This window comes from Chelonia mydas, chromosome 5, assembly GCF_015237465.2.
Source record: "Chelonia mydas isolate rCheMyd1 chromosome 5, rCheMyd1.pri.v2, whole genome shotgun sequence".
NCBI classification, from domain to species: Eukaryota; Metazoa; Chordata; order Testudines; family Cheloniidae; genus Chelonia; species Chelonia mydas.
In genome coordinates, this window is record NC_051245.2 from 49,351,899 (window position 1) to 49,370,511 (window position 18,613).

At 41.7% G+C, this 18,613-nt stretch overlaps 1 long non-coding RNA gene across 3 annotated transcripts in view; it reads right to left on the reverse strand.

The window, feature by feature from the left end:
- LOC122466089 overlaps positions 1-18,613 on the reverse strand; it is a 171,556-nt gene that overhangs the window by 72,467 nt on the left and 80,476 nt on the right. The gene's annotated exons all lie outside the window — the stretch shown is intronic.

Genomic DNA, 18,613 nt, shown 5'->3' on the forward strand with positions numbered 1-18,613 from the left:
AGGGCCCAGCTGCCAGGGAAAGGAACTGAGTGAGCTGGAAACATGTTGGGAGGGAGGAGGACAGACACCCCTCCCCCCCCCCAGCCCCCACCGGTAGGCCAAGCAGAGCAAGCCCTGCAAAGGCAGCACAGCGCTTGTAGCAGTCGAGGGGGAGGGAGGAGTAGGGAGAACACGTAAAGCCACCTCTGCCTACACCTTCAGACAGACATTATAAAGGGCACAAGAGCAAGCTCTTAAAAACTGCCGGGTCTCCTGAACTCCCCCTCATTAGATGTGTTTCCTGGGGAATCTTACCTACCAATTCTCCTACTAATGTTACACGTTAAGATGGCAGTGGAAGAATAATATTAAATTTCATTGTAAATTTCCCTGTAGCTTCAATGACCCAAAATGAAATCTGGCCAGCTTACCAGAGTTAGTGCCACTATTGCTGTGAAAGATAGTGAGAAACTTTTTTAGTGATCCACTAAGTCAGCATTTCATTTACTTTTCACCTAAATGATGGTACCTACCACAAACAGAGCACCACTATAGGTGTGGGTTATTCATTCCTATCACCTACTGAATCCATCACTACTTACTAGGCTGTCTGTGAAAGTCTCTGATCAGAGTACTGATTATACCAACCTTAACTTAGGACATGTGTTTGGACTACAGCTCAAAATAGCCTATCCACACCATGCAGTGAAACATGGCTCATGAACAGCTGCTGAGCCAAATGGAGATTTATTGTATGAGCCAATTGTCTATAGGACAAGATTTACCAAACTTGGGCCACAGGCATGTCAGTAGAGGATTTATCTAGGCAATGCCGGGTTTACAATGGTACCAGTGGCTCCATGGAGCCAGGCCCATGCTCAGAAGGAGACTCAGCTCGCTCCGCTTGCACTGTGCCCCAAGACCCTGCTGGCTCCCCCCACCACCACTTGTTCTTCTTGACCTGCCCACCAGCCGGCCAACGGCTCCTCTCTGCCTCCTGGCCGGACCCCCCCAGGTACCTCTGGCTCTGGGCAGTCTCTGCTTCTTACCACCTGTGGGGCCCCACGTGTCTCCCTGGAGCTGAGCTGCCTGGGACTGGTGCAGAAGTCTGGCCAGTCTCAGCCAGCTGGGGGTGGGGAGGCATGTGGGGGGCTTGGCTGGGCCCCTCCAAGCAAGTGGGTCCTGAGGGAGTCCACCCCTCCAAGCAAGTGGGTCCTGAGGGAGCCCAGCTGGAGCAGACCCTGGTCTGGCTGATTGTGCCACTCCTGAGAGGCTGGAGCAATTCCCGACCCTGGGACCAGCCCTGGCTGCACTGCTGGTTCAGCTTGGCAGACAGTGTCACCACCCAGCAGGGCCTGTGAGTGCAGCCGGGAGGCAGGGGGTGGGTCTCTGGGAGGCCTGGGGGTGCTGGGCTGTGACGGGGCAGGGAAGATGTGTGTGTTGGGGCACTAGGGAGTAGGGGTTCTGTGTGGGGTGCTGGGCAGTTGTGGTGGGGCTGTGGGCAGGGGGGTGCTGGACAGGGGTGGTGTTGTTCAGGGCGCTGTGCATTTGTGGAGGGGATCGGGGGGCGTGCTGGGCATAGTGGGTCTGGGAGGGCTCTGGCCATAGGGAGCCGGGGGAGTGTTGAGTGGTGGGGGGCTGTGTGGTGCGGCATGAGCTTGCCCCTGAGGCAGGCCACTGTGCATCTGGCAACTGCTGGTTTGTAAATAGCGCCCTCGCACTGGGCCATGCCATGCCATGCCCTGCCCCATTGCCCCCAGTTGGCCCCTCGCTCCGGGGACTGACCTCCCTGCACCATGCTCCTTTGCCCCCACAAGGGCCCAGAAATATGTTTGGTGCTGGGCCCACAAAAAGGTTAATCCGGCCCTATATCTAGGTACTTATGGCCCTCATCAAAATAGTATATAAAGCCTCACAATCAGGAATGCTATTTATCCTCACAACACCTGATGAGGTACAAAAGTATTTTACAGATGGGGAATTGAGATACTGGAGATTACACCACCTGCCCAAGCTCACGCCATAACTTTGCAGCTGAGCTCGGTATTGAACCCAGCTCTCTAAAGTCTTAGTCCACTGCCTGTGCTCTAGAAAATCAGAGGAGTCAGGCCATTTTGTGACTGGGTTGAAAAGGCAGCAGATACAGTAATGCTCACAGGACCAGGTGTAAGGTCTGAAATGTATAGTACCTAACAACAAGTATCAGTGTTAGTAGTATCACACTACTGTATCACATGTCATGAAAGCCATACAAATGCTATAACATAGGGGCTCGTCAGTGACGTCCTGTATGTGACCTGTGCCGTAGCAAATCAGCATCTACCTCACTCTGTTAGAGAAAAGGTCACACTAGACATGGGCTAAGACTATCAGCCTCAATGCCATATCAGAAGTAGCATATAGATGCTATGGGTGGTAATCATTGAACTGGCATTGCCAGAACATTCTTAGACATGTATGTTTGCTCTGATTACAGCCCAGTAACGATGCAAGAACACACACAAACACTGGCCTCTCAAAAAGCAGCAGTGCTATATACTCCACATTATCAATGGGCCAGTACAACCAGACATGGTTCAGGAGTGTAGAACATCTACTGCAGAAGTGTCATTGTGTTATATGCCAAACATGTGTCTGCACATCACACATGGCCCTCTCTCCAGCAACAGAAAGGGAAGACTATATGGGATCCTGCCATATGACAGATAACTCCCCACTATCAGCCACACAAGAATACAAAAAGGTCCAAGAGACAAGAGTGTGGATGCATACCACACAGTTCAAAACAAGAGGATGGCTGTATTTTTCTGTGGGCCATGATAACATTTGTGATCTACTGACAACCGGTTTCTCTTACTATACACAGTAGTACCTTTGCTGCATAACGTAAATGTTACCACCACATTGCTAGGTAATACATTCTCCTGGATATCTGCACCACTGTTATATTGTTGTTGGATGAAGCTTTGCTAGTTTGGATAGTCAGGTCTATGCTTCATCATTTTTGGTGAGTGGAGAATATTGGCCTAAGATTTCTACGGTAACTAGCAATTTTGGGTGTCCAACTTCAGACAACTTAAGTCATTTAATTTTTACATCTTCTTAAAAAAACAAAAGAAAAAAAAACTACCATTCTACAGTAAGGTGTCAAGGTAGGCCACCAAAAACCTGAAGCGCCCAAACTTAGTCACTTTTGAAAGTTTTGGCCATTGCTTCTTACGCAGATAGCCACATATTGTCTATGTCAATGTATTTAGGTAGATGGGTGCATGGCATAAGATGAATCATTTCTAAATAGGTTTCAGAGTAGCGGCCGTGTTAGTCTGTATTCTCAAAAAGAAAAGGAGTCCTTTGGCACCTTAGAGACTAACCAATTTATTTGAGCATAAGCTTTCACGAAAGCTTATGCTCAAATAAATTGGTTAGTCTCTAAGGTACCACAAGGACTCCTTTTCTTATTTCTAAATAGAAGGTTTTCCAAAATTGCCCATGCAGCATCAAGTTTTCAGAAGCTCTTACAGTTATTTTGCATGTACAATTATCTTTATGCCTTTACATCCTAAAGCTGTTGCTTGGTATTTGCTAGTTTATTGTTCAGGTACTAATTAGGTGTAGCTATCACATTACCAAGTCTCCCCAGAAGGTAATATTGGTTGATCCTCCTTCGATTTCTTTCATGCTAAAAACTGGCACAACTCCCAAAGAAATAAAAATAAAAGAAGAGGCTTCCAGTGCGTTACTTGAAATTGTACAGCAAGAAAACCTAGCACACAAAAGGCATCAAATTGCCATTTACAGTAAGTGCTTCAATTTGGTGCTGTAAAAGGAGACAAATATATGGTTGTCATTTGAATGGATAAAATGTGATAAAAAACTAAATCTAATTTATACAACAAACAGTGAAGATTAAATAAGGGTTCCATTAATACTATTGCCACAGATGGCCTCCACAAAAAGGGGTATAGTAATGGATGTGCAGCCTCTGTTTGCTCAATGAGCTCAGGAAACCATTTTACCACCCTGAGGCAGACTTACTTCAGAGTAACAAGAAGGAAGCACTGTATCCTTTTTCTCTCCCCTCCCTCACTTATCTGAGGATACAAATATAACCTACATCAACTTGGAGTTAAGGTTAAATACATACCAGTAACTCAAGGATAAAACATTACAGTGATGTTGTATATTGATACTGTATCATTAGAATGATACCAAAATCAATGAGGCGCATTAAAATTGATAACATTGAAAAAAGTATCTGTAAGTGTGGAATCACCACCTAATGGGTAAATGAAAGTGAGGTGGTATATTGAGACATTCTTGGTGGCATTTTGAAAGATCTAAGTTTATATCAAGAAGATGAAAATAGGACTCGTAGTTGGCTCAGATACTGAATCTGTGAGAAAACTCAAGGTTCTTTGGTTCAGACAACTGTTGTGCATGAGAAGAGAACTGGCACTGAAACATGCTTCCTCTGACACTGAAGAAACTAGACTTAGATTTACTCCTGCTACCAAGTTGATCATACAGTGAAAGTGACATGATGGGGAAAGGCCCTAGGTGCAGAGAGAGCGAGTGTCACCACATTCTCGGTTTCGTGTACATGTCACAACCTGAACCTGGTGATCAAGGAATCAGTAACTGTCATTCCTTGACTGCTTTTTGAAAGTCTGTAAATTTGCCTCTGTCACATCCTCCTAGCACCTGATCTTTGGCACAATCTGTTAGTGTGTCTGTGTAGGTAGGCACTGTCAGTTACTCAGCTGGAATGTCAGGCACAGCATTTCATCAGGGACCAACAGAACTTCATATGCTTTGAAGCAGAGGGCTGGTGGTGGTGAAGACAAAGGATGCATGAAGCAGCTGATACTAACTTGAAGTTACTGTAATCAAGATGCCCGAGAATAATATGTGATCTCTGTAATAAGAATCAATTTCCATGTGATTATCTTATTTACAGGGGGAAGCATGTAATGCAGTTTTCTGCAGTGCCTAATAAAAATCTTTATTCGCTATTCACCACACCTTTACTTTTTTCCTTATTCATGCTCACTGACCATAGGCAGACTACGCAAGGTCAAGCAGTTCAAGAAATGGCACAGCAGTCTAAAAAGCATGCAGAATTCAAAGAATTACGTACCTACACCCCAGTAAACGAAAAAGGAAGTACATTACTGATTTTCAATAGGCATAAATATTGAAACTTTCTATCAATAAACCCTTTTGAAATTATATTCATTAAAAGCAGAAAGGCGCTCCAGCTAGAGAATTCACATCAGTATCTCAAACACTCCAAAGCTTTGTGGGGAAGGGTTGATCTGGGCCCAAGTGCAGCCCACTATAAAAGAGGGGCCTTTTGCCATTTCTCATTCAAATAAAAATGCCAGCAATATAAATAGGTGGCAGACTTTCCCTATAGTGCTGCTCAAAAAGAAAGCTTAGAGTTGCATACCATAACACTGCAACCCTATCCAAGTATGATCCCCAATAGCAGCCTCATACATATTGAGCAAGCAGAAGAGAAAGAATGGCACTGTGTGTCAATACATAGGAGAGAGCTCCCCACCCCATCCCTCAAACAAGAGTTTTTGGCCTGGCTTGACCTGAGAGCAGCTGTTAAATCCTCTTATACTCCAAAATGTACTAGTATGGGTGAGTTAAGGCAAATCAAATCCAAGGTAATAAAATGTGTACAAGAGACCCAAGAGGGTCTAGGGCCATGAAAACCTGAGTCTGAGCCTACCATCAGAAATCACGTATAACATCATGAAATCATAGTGATTCATGCTTCTATCATTTAAAAAAAAAAACCCATATAGACAAGAGTGCATTGTGATGATACATTGCAGGAAAGGACTGAAGCAGAACTGTACTAAGATTTCCATGTCTTATTATAATTAAGGCTATTAAAGTTATATCCCAGAAACACAAAGAACCTGGATTTGACCGTTTATTGGTTGATGCTAGTGAGGCAGTGAGATAAGTCAATGAACCATATAATTTTCTGCAAACAGGAGCTGAAAGGAATAAGGCACTAAAAAACCAACTGTTTGACTTTGAGGAAGCAGACAAAGGAAAACTGACTGTGCAAGAAAACATGCAGGGGATTTCTTCATTAGCTTTATTTTTAAAGGAATATTAAAACTGATGGGTGAGAGTCTCCAACAGTGGTGCAAATCTTAAAGCATTCGATTTCAATCAAGAGCCAAAATTAACTCTTTACCATAAGCTCTGGGGGGACAGGATCTCTCATTACATTGTGTACACTCAATGGGACGCTGATCCCAAAGCTAATGCTGGGTGATAGAGAACATGAATTGTGGTAGAGTTTAGTGAAGGAAAGCAACCAAAAGAAATTAGTTATGGGGGATAGATTTGAAGAAGAGCGAGTGGTTAGTGAAGAGGATGGATATTACAATAAAAACCAATACAGTTGCTTATCTGTATTTGTACTACTACAAATCCCTTTTATGGTCAAAAAAGGGAATGTTTCTCAGTCATCTTGAAATTTCCAATCTTATACCTATCCATTTAAATCTAAGTGTGTATGCATTCTGGAAGTCTGAAAGTGAGACAGAGCATTCACTGGTGAATCACGAAGAAAACTCCTGGATAACTGAAAGGTATGTATACTGAAGCATAAAAACCTGAGATGGTCATTAGAACGCATAAATATCACTGGGAGATCTTAATCGTGTGGTCATTAAGCTTAACTTATTTAATAAAACATAGGACTTTAGGGTCGCATTTTCAAGAGGCCTACTACTTCCCCGTGCTTGTAGAATTTGATAGCATAGTTATTTTGCATGTGCAAATGATGCATTTATCCACACAAAATATATGGATGCACTAAAAACCAATTTTACAGAGGCAATCCAGGACTCCTGCAGAAAAAGAGGCCCTAGCTATTAGACATGAAATGCTATTTCTTTTGTGATATACTAATAGAATTTTAGAAAACTAACAAAAAACTGATATTTGATTTTATATATTATAAAATGTACTGCAGTGAAGGAATAGAGAACAGTGTGCTTCAGATAAAGATCTGTGTTACTAAATTAAAGCCTCTTTAGAATCTCTTTAATATCTATGTGAAGAAATGAAAAATGTTCAAATGTGATACTTCATATAAATGCATGTTGCATCCGATGAAGTGCGTATTCACCCATGAAAGCTTATGCTCCAATACGTCTGTTAGTCTATAAAGGTGCCACAGAACTCTTTGCCACTTTCATAAAAATGTGTGATTTAAAGATGTTCAAGTGTTTGCAAATCAAGAACTCTGAAAGACCAGCTAAATGCTTTAACTAAATCTCTTTGGTCTGAAAATCTTACAAGGAAAAACATTTGTTCTCAGAAAACTTCCAGGATGCTCTGTTTTTGAAGATCCTGGAAATATACTTATTCCTCAATGCATTTCAGCATCTCTGCTCTCTAATGTAGGCAATGCAGAATTTTGGGGAAATCAGTCATACTACCATACTTTGAGCCTCTAGCTATAAATTCAGTTCAGAAAACCTATATAGGGTTCTTGTTAGCTCTTATTTTATATGAAACAGTTTGTCCATCACTAAAAATGTACTATTTATGAAAAAATGCTAAGGCACAGATTTTCAGAATTAGAATCCTAATTCAGTAAGGTATTTAAGCACAGGTCTAATTTCAAGTATGTGGGTAGTCCTATTTATGGCAATTGGATCTTAGAGTTATGTATGTGTTTCAGTACCTTACTAAATTGGGGCCTAGATCACTATTAGAAAACCTAACCCAGATTTTCAGAATTTCTAACTGGTCATTTGTCCATGCAATTCCCATACAAATTAGGCACATAAGGGCATACCTACACAGAGCAGCACAATGCACAATATGGGAGTGTGATTTCTACAGTGCACTGACATGTTGTGCATTAAGTGGTCCATATAGATTCTGCTGGCATGAACTATAAGTTTCAAACAGTACTACGTTAAAGAAAACTAGGGAACTATACAGTTAGTGCACAAAACTTTCATGAGCTTTAAGAAGGAAAAAAAATATATATCACACCCTGGAGAGTGCATTGCCCTTGTTTAGCCAAGCCATAAGTGTATATTTGTGCATGCACATTTACATGTATGCAATTCTAAAATCCTGGACCTAGGTTGTGTGCTATTAACTAAATGAACTAGAGTCAATAGTGGTTAATGGACATAGGTAGTCAAGTGCTATGTAGTTCAATTTTCTTTCCTTTCAGTTACCTATGTAGAATTGCATGACTAATATTTTTTTCAAAATTGAAATCTAAAATGGGACAATTTTACACCAGTGCAACAGCAGAAGTAGTGAGTGCACCCAAAGCTTAAGAATGTTAGGGTCCCCTACCATCTCTCTGCACCAATGGGTGTGATCCCTAATCTATTTTATCTACAATTTTTATATTCTGATCATCAAGATAGATTCCAGTTTCACTACAAAAGTTCTCATTAAAAGCAGCCTGGGTATTTCATCCTAATTTTATAGTATCAATATAAATCTGACTAGCTCTAAATGTCAACAGAATTTACTCCGAGTTTGGAAAAGAACAGGAAATTTTATATTTGTCTTATGTGATGTCTTGTACTGTGTCATGCAAGTCTATGCATTAGTGTCCAAGATGAGACCTCAGTATTCTGCATTTGATTGAAAGAACAGGAACTAAAACATCAGCCAGCCACACACCTACTTTATGGAGCACTGTCCCATTGTGATGAATAAATTTCAGCAGAGTGTTGGTATTCCAGGTGTTGAAGTATTAGGGTGTTACTGAAGTTGATAGACTGGCATAATTTATTGGGTGCTGATATTGCAAAGAAATGGTGCAAATGGCTAAGTGCAGATTGGTACTTTGACTCCTTATACTGTTTAATATTTAGATAGTGGTAGCAGCTAGAGGCTAGCACACAACTGGGCCCTGAGCAAGGCACAGCAGAAATATATAGATTGTCCTTGTTCTCCCCCCCAGAGCTTACGTTATGGTGAGATTCCTAAAAGGAATCTCCTATAAGAAAGTCTTGTAGTTGAATGCTTGTGTGTCCAAGTCTAGGCTCTCCTTGCTGTGCTTAGCCACAACATGGAAGGGGAAAAAAAAAACCAAGAACTCATTCATCCTTATTCAGCATGCAGAAAGCCAGCCTCACCATCACTAAACTACATATAAAACTAGTGATGGGGAAACCTCAAAAAGTCTGAAGTTTTTTGTGGAAGGACATCCACAAGTTCGGGTGCTTAACTTAGCTGTGTCTCTCTAAAGGTTTGTATGCATGTTGAGTTACTGTGCAGCAAGAGAGGGTGTGAATTTACAGGTCACCAGCTTGCTGCTCAGTAACAGACTATGCGGACATTGCTCCAACACAGCTGCGCTCCAGGATGTTGTATGCTGTAGCAATGTCCAGGCAGGACGTGACCTGTGGCAAGCTAATGTACTGTAGATTCACACCCCTGGCTTGCCAGGCAGTAACTTGCTGTATAGACCAGCCCCCAGGAGGCCCCACAGTCCTTTGTGTCTTGTCCACGTAGCCCCCTCTTCCAAAACGTTCATTCTGAGACTGAATCAGGGTGTTAGGATCTCTGACCCAGGATAGGGATACAGAGCTCTGATGTTAACCCACCTTCGTAGTGGTAGTTTAGAATCATGCATAGAAAGAAATAAGTAATAAATACCGCTATTAGTATTTATAATAACTATAATAAAGTTGGGCAAGACCTGATTAGAGATAACAAGAAACAGAAACAGGAGAGGTCATGCAAAAGACCCCAAACAGTTAAATTAAAGGAGAAAAGTGTAGATTAAGTCTGTTTAAACAACCAACCAAGTTGTCAATAAAGTCAAAAACCTAGGAAGAGTTAAACATACTACTCTAAAATCTGTGCTATAAAAACCCACACATCTCAGAACACCAAACTGATCGTTCTAATTTATTCATGAAAAACGTTCTTCTACTCCACCAACCTGACTCTACACTATGGGGAGGGGAGGGCGACCACATCGCACTCTGACATTTCATGCACCTCAAGACAACACTCCTTTTAAAGCCTTTACTAGGCTTTTAGTAAATAAAGACAGACAAAAAGCATATTTCCATACAAAACAAAGTTAAGTTTGGGTGCAAGTGGGGTGAGGAAAGATTATATGATTGGGGGGAACAGGCTGGAACTCTTAACTGTACATTTCTAGATTTTGTAACCTTTGGGTGTTTTGAAGAAGTGCAGAATTTTTATAAAGTAGTATTCAGCCTGCTCCTCCACTGCCTTGCATCTTGTGCAGCCATTCACCCCTGTGCAGAGGCACGTGATCTAGTAGTGTCTCTTACCACCATCATGCTTAGACAGTGGAGGTCCATATGGGAGTGTCCATAATCACACTGGACAGCTTTATTCCAGGTTTCAGAGTAGCAGCCGTGTTAGTCTGTATCCGCAAAAAGAAAAGGAGTACTGTGGCACCTTAGAGACTAACAAAATTTATTTGAGCATAAGCTTTCGTGAGCTACAGCTCACTTCATCGGATATTCCAGTTATTTAAGAGTGCCACAGGTTTATTACAAAAGCTAAGATTTAGTCACAGATATTGTTAGTAAAAAGTCATGGACAGGTCACAGACAAAAAACCAAAATTCACACACCCCTGACCTGTCCATGACTTACTATAAATACCCCTGACTAAATCTTAGCTGCCCCTAGGGCCTCACTGCTCTGGGGAGCCCTCCTGAGGCTGACAGAGGACCGCTGTTCTGGCAGCAGTGGCTCAGTACCTCCAGCCACACTGGCTGCTGAAGAAGTCCCGGATCCCGTGACTTTCCATGACCTCTGAGACAGACTCACAGCCTTATTTGTTACTGATCAAGTGCAGGCAGGTTAATTGCGGGCAACTGTGTTGCTGCCACCACTGGGCAGTGTCCCCTCTGGACCTCAAGTCTGATCTTCAGAGTTCGATGTGCAGTGACTGTCTCCAAGGCAGGCAACATGACCAAGAAGGGCCAGCGGATGGTGATTACCTCAGTCCTCAAGGCCAATTCTCAATGATACAGCACATTACTGATAAGTCAAACCATCTTATACACAGTAGACAGTGCTGGCAATGCATGTGAAATGCCTCCAGCCTCCTGCTGACTCGTCCATGTTTCAGATCCATATAAGATTATTAGAAGTATGCAGGTTTGATGCACCGGTACTTTTGTATACACAGTTTCTACCTTCTTTTGGCTCCAGACCCTATCCAGGTCCTTCATGACTGGGACTGCTAAACCAGTTCTCCTTAGGATGTCTGGCGGGGCCGATTTGATGGCAATATGCCACCCAAATAGATTAAATCATTCATTACTTCCACAGTTTGTCTGGAAGCACAAATTTCTTGAATCACTGACAATCTGGATTTTTTGGTTTTGCCCAAGAAAACCTTAGCCCAAGGACAGCTGCCTCATGCTGGAAGCTCCCTACTGCATCTCTGAGATGGTTTGTGTCCTGACCAAAGAGGACTACATCCTCTAAGACTGCCTTTAGGTCTACGTATGTTGCTGTCAAAGGCCCATTAAATTCACAATGGATCTCAGATAAAAACGGAAAGCAAGTATAGAATCCATTGAAGATCACCCAGCAGTGAAACCAGACTGCTCTAAGCAATAACATTTCACAGGGAGGCTGGATCTGGGCAAGTAGGACACATGAAGCAGAGTTATTGGCCTATAGCTGCCACACTCAGTGTGTGGACCCCTGATAAAGCGGGATGATGATCCCTTCCTTTCACTCCACTGGTACCTTCCCAAGCCTGGACAAAAAGTCGCACTTATGGGCTGTAAGGTGCACCTGGATGTTCAGGAGTTACGCTGTCAGATCTGGCAGCATGCCCACATTGCATTTCTTTATAGCAAGGCAAACCTCTTCCGACATACATGCATCTACACAAAAATTTCAGGATCAGGGATTCCATTTACTTCAAAAGCATTCAGGTCGGGACGTGGATTTGTTTTAGGGTGGTTAAGTCCAGACTCCATATTCTTTCCATCTTTGCAGGATTTCTTGGGTTAAGCATGTTATACCATCCGCCTTGTTTATTGGCATAGACCCTGTACGGAGTCCAGTTTTGGATTAAAGGCATTGAATAGCTTTGAATGCAGGCCATAAAATTACTACATCTCATTCCCTCTTCACCAAGTTCTCAAAACAAGCTTCATGATCCACTTTTGCTTAAAAATACACCTTGTAAACACTTCTATTCAATGTCTTAGCGGTGATGTCTGGCCTCAGATTTCCTTTTGCAAAATTTGAAATCGTCTCATCAGATAGCCAGGGGCATCACTTATAGCATTTTTATTCTGGGATAGCATCTACAGCTTCTCAGAAGACTGCCCTTTAGGCTCTCCAGGCTAATTCTGAGTTATTCAGGAGAGAACCAAGTGTGTCAAATTTGTTTTTCTACTGTGACAGAATTTTTTAGCAAGTGCTGAATTTTCACAGATGCATTGTACCTTATGTATCATAACAGGAATGTTCTTATGCCATGAAACATAACCCACATTTTAGGCCAAACTACATAATGCCCATGACATCCATGATGGACATGAGAAAATCCACATTTGCCCCCTGAAATGTACTAACCTTAAACAAGGTCGGGTACCAGATTTCACTAGCCAGAATGTTGCAGTTACTGGAACAACAAAGAGACGAGATGAGACTTGTGAATAATGATCAAGAGTTTGCGGAGGATGCACGTAACTGGGTGGCACTTGCCATCTGACCACCATTTAATAAATCACTCACAATGTGGCACTCTATATCAGATAGTGATGCATCAGCCTGGCATATAGCAATGGACAGCAGTGCATCATTGTAGCTAATGCTCCCACCAAGGAAGCTACCCATGCTAACAATGATGGATTATATCAGCAGCTAGCAGCAACACAATCTGTTCTGCCACACAACAAACTTATGTTCGGAGATCTGAACACCACACTAAGTTGTCCCAGAAATGGCTTTGAAACTATCCTCAGACCATTTTGTTTCGGAAGAATAAATGACAACTAAATTATTCTCCTTTTGCGCTTCTCAACATTACCATCACTGACGGTCAGTTCAGGCTCTTGGATATCTATCAGGAAACCTAAAAAGAAAAAGGAGTACTTGTGGCATCTTAGAGACTAACCAATTTATTTGAGCATAAGCTTTCGTGAGCTACAGCTCACTTCATTGGATGCATACTGTGGAAAGTGTAGAAGATCTTTTTATATACACACAAAGCATGAAAAAATACCTCCTCCCACCCCACTCTCCTGCTGGTAATAGCTTATCTAAAGTGACCACTCTCCTTACAATGTGTATGATAATCAAGGTGGGCCACTTCCAGCACAAATCCAGGGCTTAACAAGAACGTCCGAGGAGTGGGAGGGGTTGTGGGGGGGGGGGGTGAGAAAACCTGGATTTGTGCTGGAAATGGCCCAACTTGATTAACATACACATTGTAAGGAGAGTTGCTAAAATGGCAACTATGGCCCAATTCAAAATATTTTAAGTAATAAATGACAAATCAAGATTTTGGCCTCTCAGATGATAAAAAACTAGCATACAATACAATATAAATTCCGATCAGCTATCCCACAGCTCTATAAATGGAAGACAATTCTGCTTTCACTGGAAAAAGAAAATAGCAACATGTCAAACTCAATGCTTTGAGCAAATCCATTAGATGTGCTTTCATAGCAGCAGAGAAATGTCTCCTTATGTGTTTCTGTATAAAGTATTGATTGTGTGTTTTGTTCTATTAAACCAAATCATCCAAAAAAATATATAGCACCATTGTTTTTACTTTCAACATAATACGCTGTTTTCAAAGAGTCCAGAGTTGTTTGCAAAAAAAGGTGTACATACAATTGCATGTATTTGTTCACATTTACTACGGTTGTACATGCAAATAGCTAATTAAATGTCATTCTAAAGTGAGAAACTGGCTGTAATTATGCCCAAAGTTGCATACACACGTGTGCTGCCCTGAGTTCCTGGCACTGTTCTGATCACTGCAAACAAAAAAAAATATAATTTTTCAACAACATAAAATTGAAGTCCTAAGGAAAAACCTTAATCCGCAACTAAGAATCCATCTCTTTATTCCTTCTGAATGTATGTCTTTATTACTAAAGCCTTCATCTTAAACAAAGACAATCTGAGCCTCTAGTTCCTATCAGATGACATTTATCTGTAATCAGTCTTTTCTAAATGGGATAAATTTAGTCCTCCAAAAATTCTCCTAAATTCTCCTAAATTACCACCAATTTCTGGCATGTGTGTAATACTTCAGGAAAATGAAAACTCTCTATTGAAGAGATGCATGATTTTGGTTGGTGTCCTTTGTTAAGAGTTCCATGCACAGAGCTGCACTCAGGAAGCCATTTGCAGTGCACAGCAACAACTTTTATTGGCCCTACAAGTACCTATAAATAATGCTGCAGAATCTTGAGTGCCATCTGCTGGTATATCACCATCATCTACATATATACAGGTTTCCGAGGGGTAGCCGTATCTGTCTGTATCAGCAAAAACAATGAGGAGTCTCTAAGGTGCCATAAGAACTAACAAATTTATTTGGGCATAAGCTTTTGTGGGCTAAACCCACTTCATCAGACGCATGGAGTGACAAATACAGTAAGCAGTATAAATATTACATCATTTGTAGAATACTTAAACTACCCTTGGTAGTTTGGCTCCTGCCTACACCTTCCATCCCTTTGGTCCTTCTGTGGTACTGTTCTTGAGGAAGACAGCTACTTCGTCCTCTCGACCTCTACTCAGGATTCTTATTTCCACCTTTCATTGCCTCCCTCACAGATGTATTTCTTTGAAGAGCACCAGCAAACAACATTTCCCCAGCAATAAAGTCCAGTTCAGATTAGATAAAAGAATAGCATGTGGTGGATTTTTTGTTTAGAGTATAATAGGGACAAACACTGCAAAGTTCCTGTTTCAATTTCTTTCCCCCTTGCCTAGAATTCTCCTACCTTGAAATATACAACTGCCTTATTACTACATAGCTCATTGGCAAGTATACAGGACCAGATTTTGTCCTTCACAGAGATCTGTACATGGACCATTGGGAAGGAGGGTCTCTGGGGACTTAGGGCACACTGATTCTGTGGGCCACTCTGTGCCAAATCCAGCCTGGTTGTAAATTAAAAGGGCAATTGTGCCTCTCCAATCTACTCAAAAAATAAAATAAAAATAATAATAATAATAATGATAATAATAATAATAATAATGAGTATGAGAGCACTAATATAAGAACCTAGATAAGAGTCCTGTTTTTAGAAACACTTTATATTCTCATTTAGATAAATGGAACGGGACCTTTTTCTCAATACGAGGCACTATGTAGTGTCATTGTGGCAGTGACCACATGGATAACTACATGGCCAGGTCAGTCAGGCAAAAATTAATGGGCCAGTATTCTCTGTCCCACTCCACGCTGGCTTACTTGTGCTACTCATTTGACCCAAAGCAGCTAGAATCTGATGGTAACCGGTGAGCTCAGTTTCCCCTGTTGGTGGATGGAGAGAAAGGATCCAGGTCTACTAACTGAGTCTATACTATCACACTTTATTAGAGGAAAGTCAGAGGCAGGGCACAGTTGAACTCCACCAGTTCTGACCTGGGTTTGGTCCCAGGTGGTCCACCCCCATCTGTTGTGTGCTGAGCAGATCTCTGAAGGACAGACTCTGGCCCTGTATATTTGCTAATAAGCGACGTAGGTATAAGGCAGGTATGTATTTTGAAGGGGGAAGGAACTGAAACATGAACTTTGAAGGTGACTGTACTAACACTGCATGTAAGCAGGTTAACACAGTGTATTGTGCTATTTGGTCAACAAATGTGTTAATTCCAATTAACCATTATGCTAATTGTTATATTGAATACAAACTGGATGCTTACAGCTAGTACAAGCTACAGTTCTTTGCTCTTTAGAACTGTAAGTATACAAAATCATTCACTTTCCACTGCCCTGTTCTGTGTTCTTCTATACAGACAGAGTAGTGCCTTTTTATAAAGTACTTGTCTTCAAAAATGAAAGTGCTTTTACCTTGTCTTCTTCCAAACTATGTGCCTAATAATGGTGAAAAATTGAGAATTTTTACGCCTTAAGCCACTATATTTTGAGTCATCAATTCCTTCACCTCTGAGGCACACAGTTCAGGAAAGTAGAGGACTGTGCTGTATTTTTGGCCTATGTGAGTACTTTCTTGAATAGGAACAAAAACCTTTTGAAAATTCCCAGAATTTTACATAAATATATAGCAGAATGTCATCAAAACAGTTAACTCGTAGACTTTAAGGACTTTATGATCTAGTCTGACCTGCACAATGCAGGCCACAGAATCTCACCCACCCACTCCTGTAACATATCCCTAACCTATGTCTGAGCTACTGAAGTCCTCAAATCGTGGTTTAAAAACTTCACGGTGCAGAGAATCCTCCAGCAAGTGACCCATGCCCCACGTTGCAGAGGAAGGCAAAAAAACCCCAGGGCCTCTGCCAATCTGCCCTGGAGGAAAATTCCTTCCCGATTTCAAATATGGCGATCAGCTAAACCCTGAGCATGTGGGCAAGATTCACCAGCCAGACACTCAAGAAAGAATTCTCTGTAGTAACTCAGATCCCACCCCATCTAACATCTCATCACAGGCCATTGGGCATATTTACTGCTAATAGTCAAAGATCAATTAATTGCCAAAATTAGGCTATCCCATCATATCATCCCTTCCACAAACTGATCAAGCTTATTCTTGAAGCCAGATATGTCTTTTGCCCCCACTGCTTCCCTTGGAGTGAAAGTAAGGTTGGTGGACACATACCAGCATTGGACCTACTGCAGAGCCTGTCAAGTTCCTAGGACAACATCAGCCATTTTTAGATCTGATAGCTCTCAGCAATATACGGGGAGCAAGAAGTGTTTAGGAAATGTACGCAGTGATTTTAGGAGTTTAGAAATAGACATGGGGGGGAAAAAAAAGAGGAGAGATTGTGCTGTGAGCCTGAGTGACACTATTTATTCTGACCATACTGGAGATGGAATCTATCCATGTTTCTCAGTACCTGAGCCCCACTGAGAGAATCATAATACGTTAGCTCTTCTCCCTCTTGGTGCTTTAGATTTGTTTTGCTTCGTCATTTGGAACCCCAGCTATAGAACATCCAAGAGAGCAGCAACCTGGGAGTGCAACAGAATTTTTCCAATTGCAATTTGATGCGATTGAGAAATTATTTGGAAGGGCATGATTCTAAAGAGCTGGTGTAAGGTTTGAACAGCCTCTTTGTGTGCGCTCACTGCCTTTGATGTTTTTCTGTACTGTCAGATTTTTATAGCCCTAGTGTCTTGTAACTAATGTGTGATACAAGAGCAGGAGTTTCTTCTAGAGTATTTGCTTGTAGGCAGAAGGAGGGGAAAAAATAAAAATGAGGCTTCTAAATTTCATCCCTGAGACTGAACAGTTTATAAAGTCTGTATATTTAATATATCTCAGGTTGTTCCCACATTAATTCCTGCCCTGCCAGCAAATATATGACTGATGATCCCAGCTGTGTTCAAAAGGTTTCCATTCCCTGACACAACCATGACATTGTGAATTATTTACAGTGAGACAATGCAGAGCTCACTACTTCTTTGCTAAAAGCTTAGTTCTTCAAGGAGATTGTCAAATCTGTAAATTGGGTTTGAATAATATTAGAAAAACTGATGTAAAAACATGATCAAGAGCCCAAATGCTGCTTGCTGTCACAACAGCTAATCACTGACTTTCCCTTCGTATGCTAGAAGCTAGACAGTCTATACAGGCCCTTTGCTAATAAGGAACATTATGCTTTTAAGAAAGGTTGACCTGCAGAAAATGTAAATTTTCTATTCGCTGTCGTATGGGAAAGCTGCCAAACGTGCAGTGGGACGCTCAGAAATCAAACAGCTATAGGATCTGCTGTGAACGTCTTGTTATTAGTCCTTCGGCTGTGAAAATGCAGAACTCCTGCCCTTTGCAACACTCACCCCATGAGACTGATTCAGCTGACATTTGCTTTCTTATATTAATTTAATGCCACAAAGAAAAATGGAGGAAGCCTTCCTGGATTGAGCGCTCTTCACATGCATGTGGACAGCAGTTAGCTGTTAGGGAAAGATGTGAGATTAAGGTCCCTGGGTATCTAAGCACTTGAGTAGTCTCATTTACTTTGTTGAATAAGAGTCTAAGTGACTTGCCTGAGATCACACACACACAAATCTGGGGGAAAGCTGGGAATGGAACAGAGGTCTGCTGACCCTTATTGAAATGCTTTATTTAAGGAAGAATGATCTCATAGCTATCTGCCAAATCCTAAATGATTGGGCTAATGAGTCAGAGCACTCTGGCAAATCCAGCAAAGACTCAAGCACTTAAAAATAAATACCTTTACATTACAGGTTTCAGAGTAGCAGCCGTGTTAGTCTGTATCCGCAAAAAGAAAAGGAGTACGTGTGGCACCTTAGAGACTAACAAATTTATTAGAGCATAAGCTTTTGTGGGCTACAGCCCACTTCATCGGATGCACAGAATGGAAAACACACACACTGTGGAAGTTGACATACAAACTGTAAGAGGCTAATTAATTAAGATGAGCTA